Below are 15758 nucleotides of genomic sequence, written 5' to 3'. Positions count from 1 at the left end.
GCAGCCAGCCCTTCCCTATCCCTTCCTCAAATAAGGGAGAATTGTTTGAGGATGAAAGTATTGTGGGAGCTATCAGGGAATCTAGCATTCACCCACATGATTCTGTGCTGGAGAAGGCACACAAGCTGGATATTAATGGAGTAGCACTTCTTTCAATTCAAGCAAAGGACAGTCTTCTCCATGGAAGCCTGCAGGTTCAAATGGGTTCCACCAATCATGCTCTGCACCCTGGACAAGGCATCGAGTCAGTAGAAGCCAAGGGCACATGTTTTCTGCTCCATGGAGAATGCAATATATTGATTTGCCTGGGGATGCGAGACATCCATGACCTGGTGGATGCACCTATACACTGCTGACTAGCTTATGCAACCAATATCCTTGGTTTCCCCTCCCACCCACAAACAAACTCACCACTGGCTTAGAAACTGAATGCTGTGGGGATCTTCATTGGAGCAGGCAGGGTGGTGGAGGCTCAGGACCAGTGTTTCAGGTCCTGTCATGGCAGGCAGCACAACTCTCCGACAATCTCCATACTAAACTGGAGCCTCCAGAAATAAGGTCCAGGAATGTCAATTGGAGTCTATATACCCACTCAGCTGGGTGTCCCTAAGTTGGTACACTACTCCTTCCTGCTCTTGTATCCAAAAGAATGTCTTGCTTATCTTCCTCCTCCTCTGCCCCAAAAATTGCAAATACAGAGAGATTCCAAAGGGGACCCTAATCTTGCTGCTTTGATAGCTGTCCTCACAGCAGCCAAATATATTGTGAGACATTATCGCTTTAAGGTCTCGAAATAGAAATAAAGCAATGATGTTTTCTCAGTAACTAGTTTCTGTTCCACAGGACTGATGTTGACAGGCTCAAAAAAGCTATTCCTTTTATATGTGGGCACCTAGCATACAACTTGCAAATGGCATTGGAGCAGTAAATCTAGTCGCAATCAATCTGATGTCGCAAAAACAACAAACTGATTCATTTGAACAACTATACTTCTTTCAGGTACAGTGCTGCATGGGCCGTTTTGACTAAGGACAGGAAGTTTGTGGGCAGTCCAATGGGAGCGGCGAGTCAGCTTTATGGGTGTCTGCCTATATTTCTGGTTGACTGCGTCTCCTGTTCAGATGCTACTGGGGTGTTATCCTCAGGAAAGTCAGCCTATTAAATAACCCACAATAATGAGCATGCCTGGCAATGATCTTTCATCGACAATACATTGATCAGGCCTAGAAATTCGGGTGGTTTGTGCCACCTGTTAGCACCATGAAATGGCGATAAAACAGCGTCCGGCTCTCTTCCACCAGCCAGTGGTGGGTACCGCGGCGGCCGCCATTTTTGGCAGGTTGTCAGCACTGCCGTTAACTGTTATCAGCGAGAATATTTTAATGAGATGGAGCGTAACATCAATCAGCATGCAACGCTGAGTTGACGCCAGCTCATCCATTTTGGATTTCTCTGCTCACGTTGCCTCTCATGTTAAATCTCACCAGTACTTACTCCTGCTAAAAGGCCACGAGGAGTCTGGAGGACTTACGAGGACGAACGCTGGAACTTCAAATGCCTCCCTCCTTTATACTTTAATTTTTTGCCCATCAGTGGTGGGATGGGGGCAGAAGGGAGGGGATTGGGGTTTGGGGTGGGGAGGGTTGCATTTTCTGGCAGCTTTCCAGGAGCCCTACAGTGTTTGTGTGTCAGTAAATCAATAGGTCAACTCCGTTGCAATGATTGAAAATGAGCTGTGATAAAATCTCTTATCTGAATTCATGTCATAGACAAACAAAAAATCAACAAACATCAGATGACAGCTAATATTTTTGGAGAGCGTACAGCAACTATTCAGTTTACAGCTTTCTTCCCCCCTTCCCTACACTGCGAACGGGAGACAGAGGCGACCTTTGGCCTCCTCCCGAGATTAGCGCTGCAAAAAGAGCGTTCTATGAGCAACTCACCGCCATGTTGATGATAATGAGCAGGCAGTACAAAAATGCTGGTACTGCCTGTGCAAATGCACTGAATTTCTCGGCCTTTCTGTTCTTGGACAGATTTGTGTGCACCTTTGGAAGTGACTTAGTGAGTTGCAGTGAATGGTGAGACATAACGGTACCTCTGCAATGGTGGTGAGTGTGAAAGGAATGGCTTGGACATTGTAGGAATGCTTTATGGTGCTGGTAGGGGGTGGTGTCAAACTGATGCATCATGCGACAGCCAGTGTGTACAGCATTGTGAAGTAAATCTGGCCATGGTGAGGCCATTTCTGGCCTTCCGGGCAGCAATGTGGTTGGGTGCTGATGCCCTCTGTCCTGCGCAGCATCAGGTGATTGTGGAGAAGGTTGGTGTTGTGGTTGGTGCTGCTGGTGTGTCTGGTGCTGCTGCTGTTGGGGTGAACGTGATTGCATTCTGAGGACCAAGGTGAGATGGTATAAAAGACATCCATATTGATAGAACAGATGGCAGGTGAAGTAGAGAAATGGTGAGATTTCTTTGAATGAGATGAGAGTGGAAAGTGGAAAGCCTGCAGAATCTGTGCTGGAAATTGACTGAGAAACAGCTTATGACTGAGGAAAGTGATGATCTGTCAAGTGGGAGCTTTTACTGTACATTTGCAGCTGTCAAGTAATCAGCTGCAGCAATGGTCATTCAACTCCCGTCTCAGATTCACAGATGTGGTCCCTGAACAGTGTGGATCCCAGAGGCGAGTAGTGAAAGTTAAAGGAAAAGGTTAAAAGCATTATTAAGGGTCTGTCAAAAACCCAATATTTGGTTTAATTAGGTCACCCATGTTATGTATGTAACCCTAGGCAACCTGTATCATACCGCTACCAGAGGGCCTACCTGGTGGAATCTCAAGGGAGCCTAGCATCTCTTGGGAGCACTGTATATAAGCAGGCCACCCATGCTGTATCAACACTCTGGAGTTTAAATAAAGGAGCTAAGTCACACTTACTGTCTACAGTATTCAGTTGCATTATTTTATTACGAGCATAACAATTGGCGACGAGATAACGAACAACCACGTGAAAATGCAAAGAACTGTTGGTATCCTGGAGAAGTTCTCAGAAGGGAACGATTGGGAGGCCTTCGTGGAGCGACTCGACCAATACTTCGTGGCCAATGAGCTGGAAGGGGATGAGAAAGCTGCCAAACGAAGGGCGATCCTCCTTACCGTCTGTGGGGCAACAACCTATGGCCTCATGAAGAATCTTCTAGCTCCGGTGAAACCAACAACCAAATCCTATGAAGAATTGTATACGCTGATCCGGAAACACCTAACTCCGAAGGAAAGCGTTTTGATGACAAGATATCGATTCTACACGTGTCAACGGTCTGAAGGCCAGGAAGTGGCAAGCTACGTCGCCAAACTGAGGCAGCTTGCAGGACATTGCGAATTCGGTGGATTCCTGGAGAAAATGCTAAAACATTTTTTGTGCTTGGCATTGGCCATGAGGTTATCCTTCACGAACTATTGACTGTTGACACACCGAATCTGAGCAAAGCCATAACGATAGCCCAGGCTTTTATGTCCACCAGCGATAACACTAAACAAATTTCACAGCATAAAGAGGTTTCAGCAAGTATTGTACACAAGGTAACATCGTTTTCAGGCAGGAATGCATATGGCAGGACATACACGCTGGCAGCTGCATGACCTCAGATGACCCAGAGTCCGCCATCAATCGTTAATGCGAGGCAGTTAACACCTTGTTGGCTCTGCGGAGGTGATCATCGAGCCCATCAATGCCGCTTCAAACACTATGCATGCAAAAGCTGTGGAACAATGGGACAGCTCCAGCGACTGTGCAGACAAGTTGCAAACCCTGCAAACCACCATGTTGCAGAGGAGGATCGATTTATGATGGATCAGGCTGAACTAGACACTCGAACCGAGGAGGCAGAGGTGTACGGGGTACACACCTTCATCACGAAATGTCCACCGATCATGTTGAAAGTTGAATTGAATGGAATTCCAGTATCCATGGAACTGGACACAGGTGCGAGTCAATCTATCATGAGCAAAAAGGCCTTCAACAGGCTGTGGTGCAACAAGGCACACAGGCCCAAGCTTAGCTCCATTCATACCAAGCTAAGAACTTACACCAAAGAGTTGATTCCTGTTATTGGCAGCGCAGAAGTAAAAGTCTCCTATGATGGAGCAGTGCACAAACTCCCACTATGGATTGTACCAGGAGATGGCCCCACACTGTTCAGCAGAAGCTGGCTGGGAAAAATCCGCTGGAACTGGAACGACATCCGAGCACTCTCGTCTGTCGACGCTGCCTCATGTGCCCAGGTTCTGAGTAAGTTCCCGTTGTTGTTTGAGCCAGGCATTGGAAGTTTCTTGGGGACGAAGGTGCAGATCCACTTGGTTCCTGGTACATGACCCATCCACCACAAAGCACGAGCGGTGCCGTATATGATGCGAGAGAAAGTGGAAATTGAGCTGGACAGGCTGCAGCGAGAAGATATCATCGCGCCGGTGGAGTTCAACGAGTGGGCCAGTCCGATTGTTCTGGTTCTCAAAGGCGACGGCACGGTCAGAATTTGTGGGGACTATAAAGTAACGATCAACCGTTTTTCGCCAGAGAACCAGTACCCGCTACCCAAGGCAGACGACCTATTTGCGACCCTGGCTGGAGGAAAGACGTTCACCAAGTTGGACCTGACCTCAGCCTACATGACGCAGGAGCTGGAGGAACCGTCGAAAGGCCTCTTTTGCATGAACACGCACAAAGGTCTGTTCATCTACAATAGATGCCCGTTTGGGATTCGATCGGCCACGGCAATTTTTCAAAGGAACATGGAGAGCCTGCTAAAGTCGGTTCCGCGCACCGTGGTTTGCCAGGACAACATACTAGTCACAGGTCGGGACACCATCGAACACTTGCAGAACCTGGAAGAGGTTCGAAGTCAGCTAGATCATGTTGAAACGCTCTAAGTGTGTTTTCCTGGCACCAGAGGTTGAGTTCTTAGGGAGAAGAATCGCGGCAGACGGCATCAGACCCACCGACGCCAAGATGACAGAATGTGATGGAGCTGCGTTCGTTCCTGGGACTCTTCAACTATTTCGGTAATTTCCTATCCGGGATAAGCACCTTGCTAGAACCCCTACATGTGCTGCAATGCAAGGGAGACGACTGGGTATGGGGAAATCACAAGAGGCTGCTTTTGAGAAAGCCAGAAATCTGTTATGTTCCAACAAACTGCTTGTTCTGTATAACACATGTAAACGTTTAGTGCTAGCTTGCGATCGGGTGTGGGGTCGGGTATGTGTTACAACAAACTAACGAATCGGGAACATTGCAACCGGTCGCCTATGCATCCAGGAGTTTGTCCAAGGCTGAAAGGGCTTACAGCATGATTGAAAAAGAAGCTCTGGCATGCATTTACGGGGTGATAAAAATCCACCAGTACAAGTTTGAGCTAGAAACTGACCATAAGCCGTTCATATCGCTATTCTCAGAGAGCAAAGGGATTAACACCAATGCCTCTGCCCGCATCCAAAGGTGGGTGCTCACGCTGAATCATGCAACTATGTAATCCGCCACAGACCAGACACAGAGAACTGCGCTGATGCTCTCAGTCGGCTACCATTGCCCACCACCGGGGTGGAAATGGCACAGCCTTCAGACTTGTTCTTCATGATGGATGCATTCGAAAACAAAAAGTGACCCGTTATGGCCTGCCAGATCAGGACCTGGACCAGCCAGGATCCTTTACAGTCCCTGGTAAAAAGCTGTGTCCTCCATAGGAGCTGGTCCAGCGTCCCAGCGGAGGTGCATGAAGAAATCAAGCTGTTCCAGCGGTGCAAAGATGAAATGTCCATATAGGCGGACTGTCTTTTGTGGGGTAATTGTGTGGTTTTGCCTAAGAAAGGCAGGGAAACATTCATACGCAATCTACACAGTACCCACCCAGGCATAGTAATGATGAAAGCTATAACCAGATCCCATGTGTGGTGGCCCGGCATCGACTCAGACTTGCTCTCAACTGAGCAATGCACCCAGAGAGGCACTGCTAAGTTTGTGGTCATGGCCCTCCAAACACTGCTCTGGGATCCACGTTGACTTTGCGGGCCCATTTCTAGGCAAAATGTTTTTGGTTGTTGTGGATGCTTATTCAAAATGGACAGGAAGCAAAGAGTAGGAGTAAATGGGTACTTTTCAGAATGGCAGGCAGTGACTAGTGGGGTACCGCAAGGTTCTGTGCTGGGGCCCCAGCTGTTTACATTGTACATTAATGATTTAGACGAGGGGATTAAATGTAGTATCTCCAAATTTGCGGATGACACTAAGTTGGGTGGCAGTGTGAGCTGCGAGGAGGATGCTATGAGGCTGCAGGGTGACTTGGATAGGTTAGGTGAGTGGGCAAATGCATGGCAGATGAAGTATAATGTGGATAAATGTGAGGTTATCCACTTTGGTGGTAAAAACAGAGAGACGGACTATTATCTGAATGGTGACAGATTAGGAAAAGGGGAGGTGCAACGAGACCTGGGTGTCATGGTACATCAGTCATTGAAGGTTGGCATGCAGGTACAGCAGGTGGTTAAGAAAGCAAATGGCATGTTGGCCTTCATAGCGAGGGGATTTGAGTACAGGGGCAGGGAGGTGTTGCTACAGTTGTACAGGGCCTTGGTGAGGCCACACCTGGAGTATTGTGTACAGTTTTGGTCTCCTAACTTGAGGAAGGACATTCTTGCTATTGAGGGAGTGCAGCGAAGATTCACCAGACTGATTCCCAGGATGGTGGGACTGACCTATCAAGAAATACTGGATCAACTGGGCTTGTATTCACTGGAGTTCAGAAGAATGAGAGGGGACCTCATAGAAACGTTTAAAATTCTGATGGGTTTAGACAGGTTAGATGCAGGAAGAATGTTCTCAATGTTGGGGAAGTCCAGAACCAGGGGTCACAGTCTAAGGATAAGGGGTAAGCCATTTAGGACCGAGATGAGGAGAAACTTCTTCACCCAGAGAGTGGTGAACCTGTGGAATTCTCTACCACAGAAAGTAGTTGAGGCCAATTCACTAAATATATTCAAAAGGGAGTTAGATGAAGTCCTTACTACTCGGGGGATCAAGGGGTATGGCAAGAAAGCAGGAAGGGGGTACTGAAGTGCATGTTCAGCCATGAACTCATTGAATGGCGGTGCAGGCTAGAAGGGCTGAATGGCCTACTCCTGCACCTATTTTCTATGTTTCTATGTTTCTATGAATGTGTAATAATGTTTGTGAGCACGTTGACTGCCACCATCGAAAGCCTACGAGCCATGTTTGCCATGCACGGCCTGCCTGATGTCCTTGTCAGTGACAATGGGCCGTGCTTCACCAGTGCTGAATTCAAGGAATTCATGACCCGCAATGGGATCAAGCACGTCACATCTGCCCCGTGCATCCAACGGCCAGGCAGAATGGGCAGTCTAAACCATCAAGCAAAGCTTGAAACGTGTGTCGGAAGGCTCCCTGCAGACCCGCCTGTCCTGACTCCTGCTCAGCTACTGCACCAGACCCGAATTGCTCACCGGGGTTCCCCCAGCCGAGTTGCTCATGAAAAGGGCGCTCAAAATAAGGCTCTCTCTTGTCCATCCTGATCTCCATGATCACGTCGAGGGCAGGCAGCATCAACAAAGCATGTACCATTATCACGCAAACTTGTCACGCGATATTGAAGTCAATGACCCTGTAGTTGTACTCAACTATGGACATGGTCCCAAATGGCTTGCTGGCACTGTCATAACCAAAGAAGGGAGTAGCATATTTCAGGTCAACTTGCCAATGGACTAACTTGCAGAAAGCATTTGGACCAAACCAAACTGCGATTCACAAACAGCCATGAGCAACCCGAAGAGGACACTACCAACTTTGACCCTCCAACACACACACAAGTGGCAACCGACATCACGGTCGATCACGAAGCTGAACTCAACATCCCCAGCAGCCCGGTAAGGCCAGCTGCCCAGCAGCCCAGTGAAGAACCAACCAACTCACCCACACCTGCATTCGTACCGAGACGATTGACAAGGGAGCGAAAAGCCCCAGGTCGTCTCACCCTGTAAATAAGTATACTATTGACTTTGGGAGGAGTGATGTTATGTATGTAACCCTAAGCAACCTGTATGATACCGCCACCAGAGGGCCTACCTGGCAGAGTCCCAAGGGAACCCAGCATCCCTTGGGAGCACTGTACATAAGCAGGCCTCTCATGCTGTACCAACACTCTGGAGTTTAAATAAAGGAGCTAAGGTCACACTTACTCACTGTCTACAGCACTCAGTTGCATTACTTTACTACGAGCATAACAGCCCGCCTCTGCGGTTCGGATCAGAGATCACACATGCGGCATTGGGAAAGGCGCATTGCGGCAGCTTGACAGCGGGGTCCTAAACCGCTGTCAAAAAAAAAATCTAATTTCCTACCCGGCTTGCCACTGATCCTGCCCGCTGACTTCCCTGGAAAATTCCCACCAAAGATTCCTCCACCCCAGGACTCCAGACTGAAATGGAGTGGTAGCTGAAGCCCCACCCACTCACGAAAGGCGGGCAACGAATGAGGGGTATTGTATCAGAGTAAGATTCAGGGAGAATTGTCCAACCAGTTCTCACCTGAAGAAGCGTTGCTACTTAGGCTGAGAAATTGGCAGACTTAACGCTGGCCGTTAAAACCTGCCTTGGAAAAGAAAATCGCGGCCGCCTCAATTCCGCGCAGGACTTGGCAGCTGCCATTTTGGTAAGGGCCATAGTGCTGCCATTGCCAGCGCTGGACCTAGAAATGTAAATCAGCAGTGTGACGTCAATCGGCGTGCAATGCCGCCTTGAGGTCATGTCTGGAAACTTTGACCTTTTCGCTCAGATTAGCGCCCGTTCCGAAGCACGCTCAGAAAAACATGAGTGAAGCAGTCCTACAGAGACGCTTCTTAAAGGGACACACAAATCTTTCAGGTAAGTTTAGATTTAAACTTATGGACTTCTTATAATATTTTATTGAAGTAGTGGCTTGGTACAATTGATGTTAAAAGTTTTTAAAGTGTGCAGTGAGTACTGCTGGACATTTGCAAGGCATTGGATGGCAAAGGAAGGCTTCTGAGAAGACAGAAAATGCTGCAAATACTAAGCAGGTCAGGCAGCATCCGTGGGGAGAGAAACAGAGTTCGGGGGGTGGAAATTCGGTTGTCCAGCGCCTCAGTTAGCGGCCAGAAGGAGTGTTAAAGCGAGTGTAATAGCTTAGCGACCGGGCACGCACCTTTTAGCGCCCCGCTGGAAAATTCAGTTGAGGGCTAACTGGTGCGTGAAACGCTAGCACCTGGCTGCTGACTATCGGTCCGATCATGATGTCAATGACTGCGCGAGAGCCCCGCTCGCTAAATTCGGTCCGGCTGCCACATTTAGCGACCGCCACTAATCACATCTGAAAAAACAGTCGGTACAGCCTTCCACAGTCGTAAGCTGGTGGCTACTTAAAGGGATGAGGAAGCACTTCATTCGGAGGTCACAGTCAGTGCAATGTTTACACAGAGCACGGTGCTTGAGCCTCCGAGTTTGCAGTGGCAGACAAACATAACAGTACAGCTTGAAAACAAGTGATTTTGAAAACTATAATGGGTGCATTACTATGACGCGCCTTTAAGACTTGGCTTTTCCCAGGATTTCAAATCAGACTTCGGAGCATGTACAATGGATTCCAGAATTTAATGCAAGTATTTTCGTAAGTGCCCCCCCTCAGGTCAAATGTGTAATGGCTAATTTAGTGCACCAGTCAGCTCTTGAACTGATTCCAACTAATTTCTCGTTGGGAGGAGCTATGTTTTTCAAGGCACTATGCTTACTGCTCCGCCTGGATTAACACGGTAACGAATTTTCACCCCCACGTCTTAGTTCGAGATGCTACCATGACCTGCTGAGTATTTCCAGAATTTTATGCTTTTATTTCAGATTTCCAGCATCTGCTCGCAAAGGAAGAGAAAGACACAGAAGAGAAAGATGCAGAAGAGGAAGAAGCAGAAGGAAGGGTGCAATCCAGACAGAATCATCTGCCTGTAGTACCAGTGACCACAACCCCAGTTCCCCTTTTGATATTTGTCCCACACCTTACCTTCCCTCTGTCACTGACCATCACAGTGTCCTCTTGGCCACGATGCTGAATAAAGGCCACCACAAAGCAAACTTTCCAATCCAGCTTTATACATCTATCCATCCAATATTACATCAAGAAATCAACTAATCACATGTGCATTCCCTTAGCAACTGTCTTATGTGTGCCTTTGCCTATCCCACTGATGTCACGCAGTGCCACCCCAGTGGCTGCAGCATTGCTAGTGAATGGCTGCTGACTTTCAGTGGGAGACACTAGAACTGGCCTTGCAGGATGACCTCTAGGAGCTGATGGTTGGGAGCGTCAAATCAAGTAATGGTGTTTCTTCTGCTTCTTCTTCACTCTCCTCCCTCTTCTTGGTCAACCACTGGCTGGGCAGGCTGCATTTCTTGGGTGTGTGAAAAGAGAAAGGCACAAGGGTGGAGTTGTGGTGAGGGGAGGGCGGGAAAGCAAGAGGTGCATGCGAGAAGGAGGATAATGCATGAGGATACCAGCATCTTGTATCCTTCCAGTTCCACCTCTGGCCAAGGGCTCAGCCATGCCCCTGCCAAAAATAGCCAGCATTGTCTCCTCAAAGTGTGCGAGGTGATGCTAGGAATATGAAGTGTGCCTCAGATTTGGTACAGATTGTTGGTAGGTGAGTGATGGGGGGTTTGGGGGTCGTGCATTGCGCAGTGTGTGAGGCTAGAGAAGCAGTTGGTAGGTGATGGCTTTTGAAGATGCATTCACTGACCTTGATCAGTGGTCTGAGGTCATGAAGCTTCTTTGGTCAATGGAGCCAGGTGGTGGGAGTGACACTTACTGTAAGACAATGCTGTTCTTGCTTTAGGGATGCTACACCCATGTTACATTGGGCCTTCTGTTGAGACTAGCACCAGAAAAAGAGGGTTGCATGGTAGGTTTAGCGCTGTGCTAATTTAAAGTGCCAGGTTTCTGGCCTACTGCAATTTCTAGACCAGTGTGACACACAGTACTGCATTTTGCCATCACAGATGGGCCTACAAATGCTTGAAATATGGAAGAATAAAAGAGAAAATGTATGGAATACACAGTAGATCAGTCAGCACCGTAAAGAGTGAAGACGTTAATGTCTCTCGTTTATGCCCTTCCTCAAAAAGCAGCCTGAAGTTTCTGTTACCATGTTATAGCCACGATTGGGAGTGTAGTTCTTCTGTTAACAAAACAGAAGAATGCCTATATCTCCCTGTAATTAAAGACCTACTAATGAAATTGTATTCTCTGAACTCATGTTTCAAAGTTGCTTGCTGCTGTGATTTTCATAGCAGGCCACTAATTATAGCGAAAAAACAAAAACATCACTATATTTACTACCTCCAAGAGTCACTTTAGATGGGTCTCAGATGTGACTAATTAAATACAACATGCTGTAAATTACAATATATGTTTATGGTGATAGACACTGTTTGCTTTTTTGTCAAAAAGGTGTGTTTATCGTTAACTCAATTCTGTCTCATGCAACACTGCAGAATAGAGATTGAACATAAATACTAATAAGACAAAATCAATAGTAATGAGCGAGAAAGAGGACTTTCCAAAATATGACATAAAATATGACAATATGGGGAATGAGCAAGTAAGCAAAATAATTTACTTGGGTAATCCAAATGCGCACCAAGTCCCGTTCACCCATCACCTCTGTGCTCACTGACCTACATTGGCTCCCGGTTAAGCAATGCCTCGATTTTAAAATTCTCATCCTTGTTTTCAAATCCCTCCATGGACTCGCCCCTTCCTATCTCTGTAATCTTCTCCGATCCAACAACCTGCCGAGATGTCTGAGCTCCTCTAATTCTGCCTTCTTGAGCATCCCTGATTTTAATCGCTCCACCATTGTGTCTTCAGCTACCTGGGACCTAATCTCTGAAATTCCCTCTCTAAATTTCTCCACCTCTCGTACTCTCTTTGCTCCTTTAAGGCGCTCCTTAAAACCTACCTCTTTGCCCAAGCATTGATCATCTGCCCTAATTTCTCCTTATGTAACAAATTTTGTTTTATAATGCTCCTATGAAGCGCCTTGGGACGTTTTACTATGTTAAAGGTGCTCTATAAATAAAAGTTGTTGTTGTCTAACAATATCAGAACGCTGAAGTAACAAAGAAGTTAAACAGAGAATAGCAACAGAAATAAGTTTTGACAAGAAATTGGGCTCAGTAGCATTCATTTTTTGGGCGCTACAAGTGGCGTTAGGTATCCAAAATGGTGAGCAAGGCGCACGCGTGCACACCTCTGATGCAAAGCATGCCGGATGCCATCTTGGTAAAGGCAAGTTAACGTCCGCCAGGCTTATGCAGAGCAGGCAGATAATTACGTCAATTAACCAGCAATGCTGATTTGACACCAGCGCTGCCATTGTGGAGCTCCACACTCCAGCCGACGCCCTCTCTTAAGCTCGCAGAGCTGAACACATGTTCAGCAGCAGGAAGGAACCCCCACCAGCGCTATTTAAATGGATCATCAACTACTTACAGATTAGTTGCTGGTTGATTTCTTCTGGCTGTTGCTACAATTCTACATATTTTTGGTGCTTTCTATACTTGTTTCAAGTTTCAAAAATCTACAAGAAGTGGTGTGCTGAAATACTTTTTTCTGACTTCAAGGCTTCTGCACAAACCTGTTGCTCCCAGACATGGGTGCAGTAGTAGGCCTTCCTCTTGCAATCGAGCATGCGAAGCCACGCAGAGCAGGACAATCTGCAAGAATAGGGAGGAGGAGGAATGGGAGAAGGGCACTCAGCGGGAGGCCATATCTGCCCAGTATGTTCAGGGAGCAATTCTCCAACCTGAACCTCAGCGATGCCCAATGTTTGAGACGTCTGCGCTTCACGGAAATCTTGCAACTGCTACAGCCACAACTGCAACCTCAGAGCTGGGCAAGGATCGCATTACCAGCGGCTGTGAAGGTGAGCTTGGCGATTACCTTTTATGCATTTGGCTCCTGCAATGCTGTTCCTGGAGATATTAGCAACAGCTCGCAGTTTGCAGTCCACTATTGCATAAATGAGATAAATGAGGCTCTCAAATCAAAAAGAAATATAATTTCATTTCATTCCCTCTTGCCAGAGACAAGCAGGCGGAGTGGGCACAAGTGTTTGCAAGGTTTGTAGGCTTCCCCCTGGTACAGGGTGCCATTGACTGCTGCATATTGCTTTGAAGGCACCACAGGTCAACTCTGACACTTACCAGAACTGGAAGGTATTCCACTCACCCAACACCCAGCTGGTGTATGACCATAGGCAATGCATCATGCAGATCAATGCCCAGTATCCTGGCAGCAATCATGATGAATTCATTCTGCAGCAGTTCGCTGTGCTAGCTGTATTTCAGAATGTTATGAATGCAAACCTCACCAATGGTAAGGTTTGGGGGCACACCTGTGGAAAACCTAAGGGTCACCTGTGCATCCTGGTCAAGCAGGTATAAAAGGCAATCCACCATGCTGCTTCACTCACTTTGGAGTTACATTAAAGAGACCAAGGTCACAATGGTTTGAGCTTACAACATAGTCTTGTGGAGTTATTCTGAACACATTAATTGGCAACGAGTTACAGATCATGAACTTTCATGCGGTAATAGCTGCCATTGATATTCTTGAGAGATTTGTTGAGGGTGATGATTGGGAAGCCTTCGTTTAGCGCCTCGACCAGTACTTCGTGGCCAACGAGCTGGACACAGCTGAGATGGCAGTCAAGCACAGGGTGATTCTCCTCCCCATATGTGGGTCTGCGATATATGGCCTCATCAACAATCTGCTGGCACTGGTCAAACCAACAGACAAGACTTATATAGAGTTGTGCATGCTGGTTCGGAAACACCTCAAGCCGCAGGAGAGCATCCTAATGGCCAGAAACATAGAAACATAGAAATTAGGTGCAGGAGCAGGCCATTCGGCCCTTCGAGCTGCACTGCCAGGTATCGCTTTTACGCGTACCATCGCCCCAAGGGCCAGAACGTGGCGAGCTTTGTTGCCGACCTAAGACGCCTTGCGGGACAGTGCGAATTTGCCGGATCTTTGTGGGAAATGTTGCGGGATCTTTTCATGCTTGGAATCGGCCTTGAGGTCATTCTTCGCAAACTGCTATCTGTCAAATCCCTGGATCTGAACAAGACCATCACGATAGCCCAGGCTTTTATATCCACGAGTGACAACACAAAACAGATATCTTCACAGCATCGAAGATCACCGTCAAGTATTGTGCATAAAATAATGCCTTCAGCAAGCAGAACTGTACACGGCAGGGCCTACACGACCGCAGAGGCCAGGCCTAGGGTGACTCGGAGGCTGCTGTGGGGTGTGAATGCGTAGCCATTAGCACCATGTTGGCGCTGCGGGGGCAGTCATAAGCCCATCAATGTCGATTCAAGCACTGTGTGTGCAAGGGCTGTGGAACAATGGGCACCTCCAGCGACCTCTGACTCACCATGTGGCAGAGTCAGCAGAGGATGACCGATCCAGCGTGGATCATGCTCAACGAGCAGGAGAGGCAACTCAACCTGAGGGTGAAGAGGAAGTGTATGGGGTACACACCTTCACCACCAAAAGCCCTCCGATAATGTTAAAAGTTAAACTTAATGGTGTAAAGTCCTTACTCAATGGCACAAAACCCACACGAAGCACATTCTATGGACAAGGTCACTCTATGACCTGAACCTTTATTCACAGGACCAAGAAGTGATGACACTGCGTGGGACCTCCCTTTATATACCTGGATGACCAGGTAAGGAGTGTCACCCACAAGTTCATCCCCTGTGGTCAAGGTGTGCATTGCTTAAGTATATACAGTATTGCAGTGGTGTTACATAGAGGTTACATACATGACAAACGGCATTCCAGTCTCCATGGAATTGGACACGGAGGCGAGTCAATCAATCATGAGCCAGAAGGCTTTTGAGAAACTGTGGGGCAACAAGGCACAGAGGCCAAAACTAAGCCCAATTCACACAACGCTGCGCACTTACACCAAAGAACTTATACCTGTTATCGGCAGTGCGGCAGTGAAAGTATCGTACGCGGAATGATGCATGATTTACTACTATGGATTGTACCAGGCAGAAGCTGGCTAGGAAAGATCTGATGGAACTGGGACGACATCAAAGCTCTGTCTTTGGTGGATGACGCCTCGTGCGCCCAGGTGCTAAACAAATTCCCGCCGTTTTTTGAACCAGGCATCGGCAACTTCACAGGGACCAAGGTGCAGATCCATCTTGTTCCTGGGGCACGGCCCGTTCATCACAAGCCAGAGCAGTCTCATATATGATGCGAGAGAAAGTCGAGATCGAGCTGGACAGACTTCAACGAGAGGGAATCATAATGCCTGTCAAGTTCAACGAGTGGGCCAGTCCAATCATGCTGGTGCTAAAGAGCGATGGGACGGTAAGAACTTGAGGGGTCTACAAGGTAACGATCAACCAAGTCTCGTTACAGGACCAGTACCCACTACCTAAAGCAGAGGACCTATTCGCAATGCTAGCAGGGGGAAAGTCGTTCACCAAGCTTGATCGAACCTCTGCTTACATGACACAGGAGCTAGCTGAGCCGTCAAAAAAATTGATGTGCATCAACACGCACAAGTGACTGTTCGTGCATCACAGATGCCCCTTTGGGATTCACTCGGCTGCGGCCATCTTCCAGAGGAACATGGAGAGTCTGCTGAAATTG

This window comes from Pristiophorus japonicus, chromosome 6 (genome assembly GCF_044704955.1).
Source record: "Pristiophorus japonicus isolate sPriJap1 chromosome 6, sPriJap1.hap1, whole genome shotgun sequence".
Lineage (NCBI taxonomy): Eukaryota > Metazoa > Chordata > Chondrichthyes > Pristiophoridae > Pristiophorus > Pristiophorus japonicus.
Note: the sequence above shows the minus strand (reverse complement) of the source record.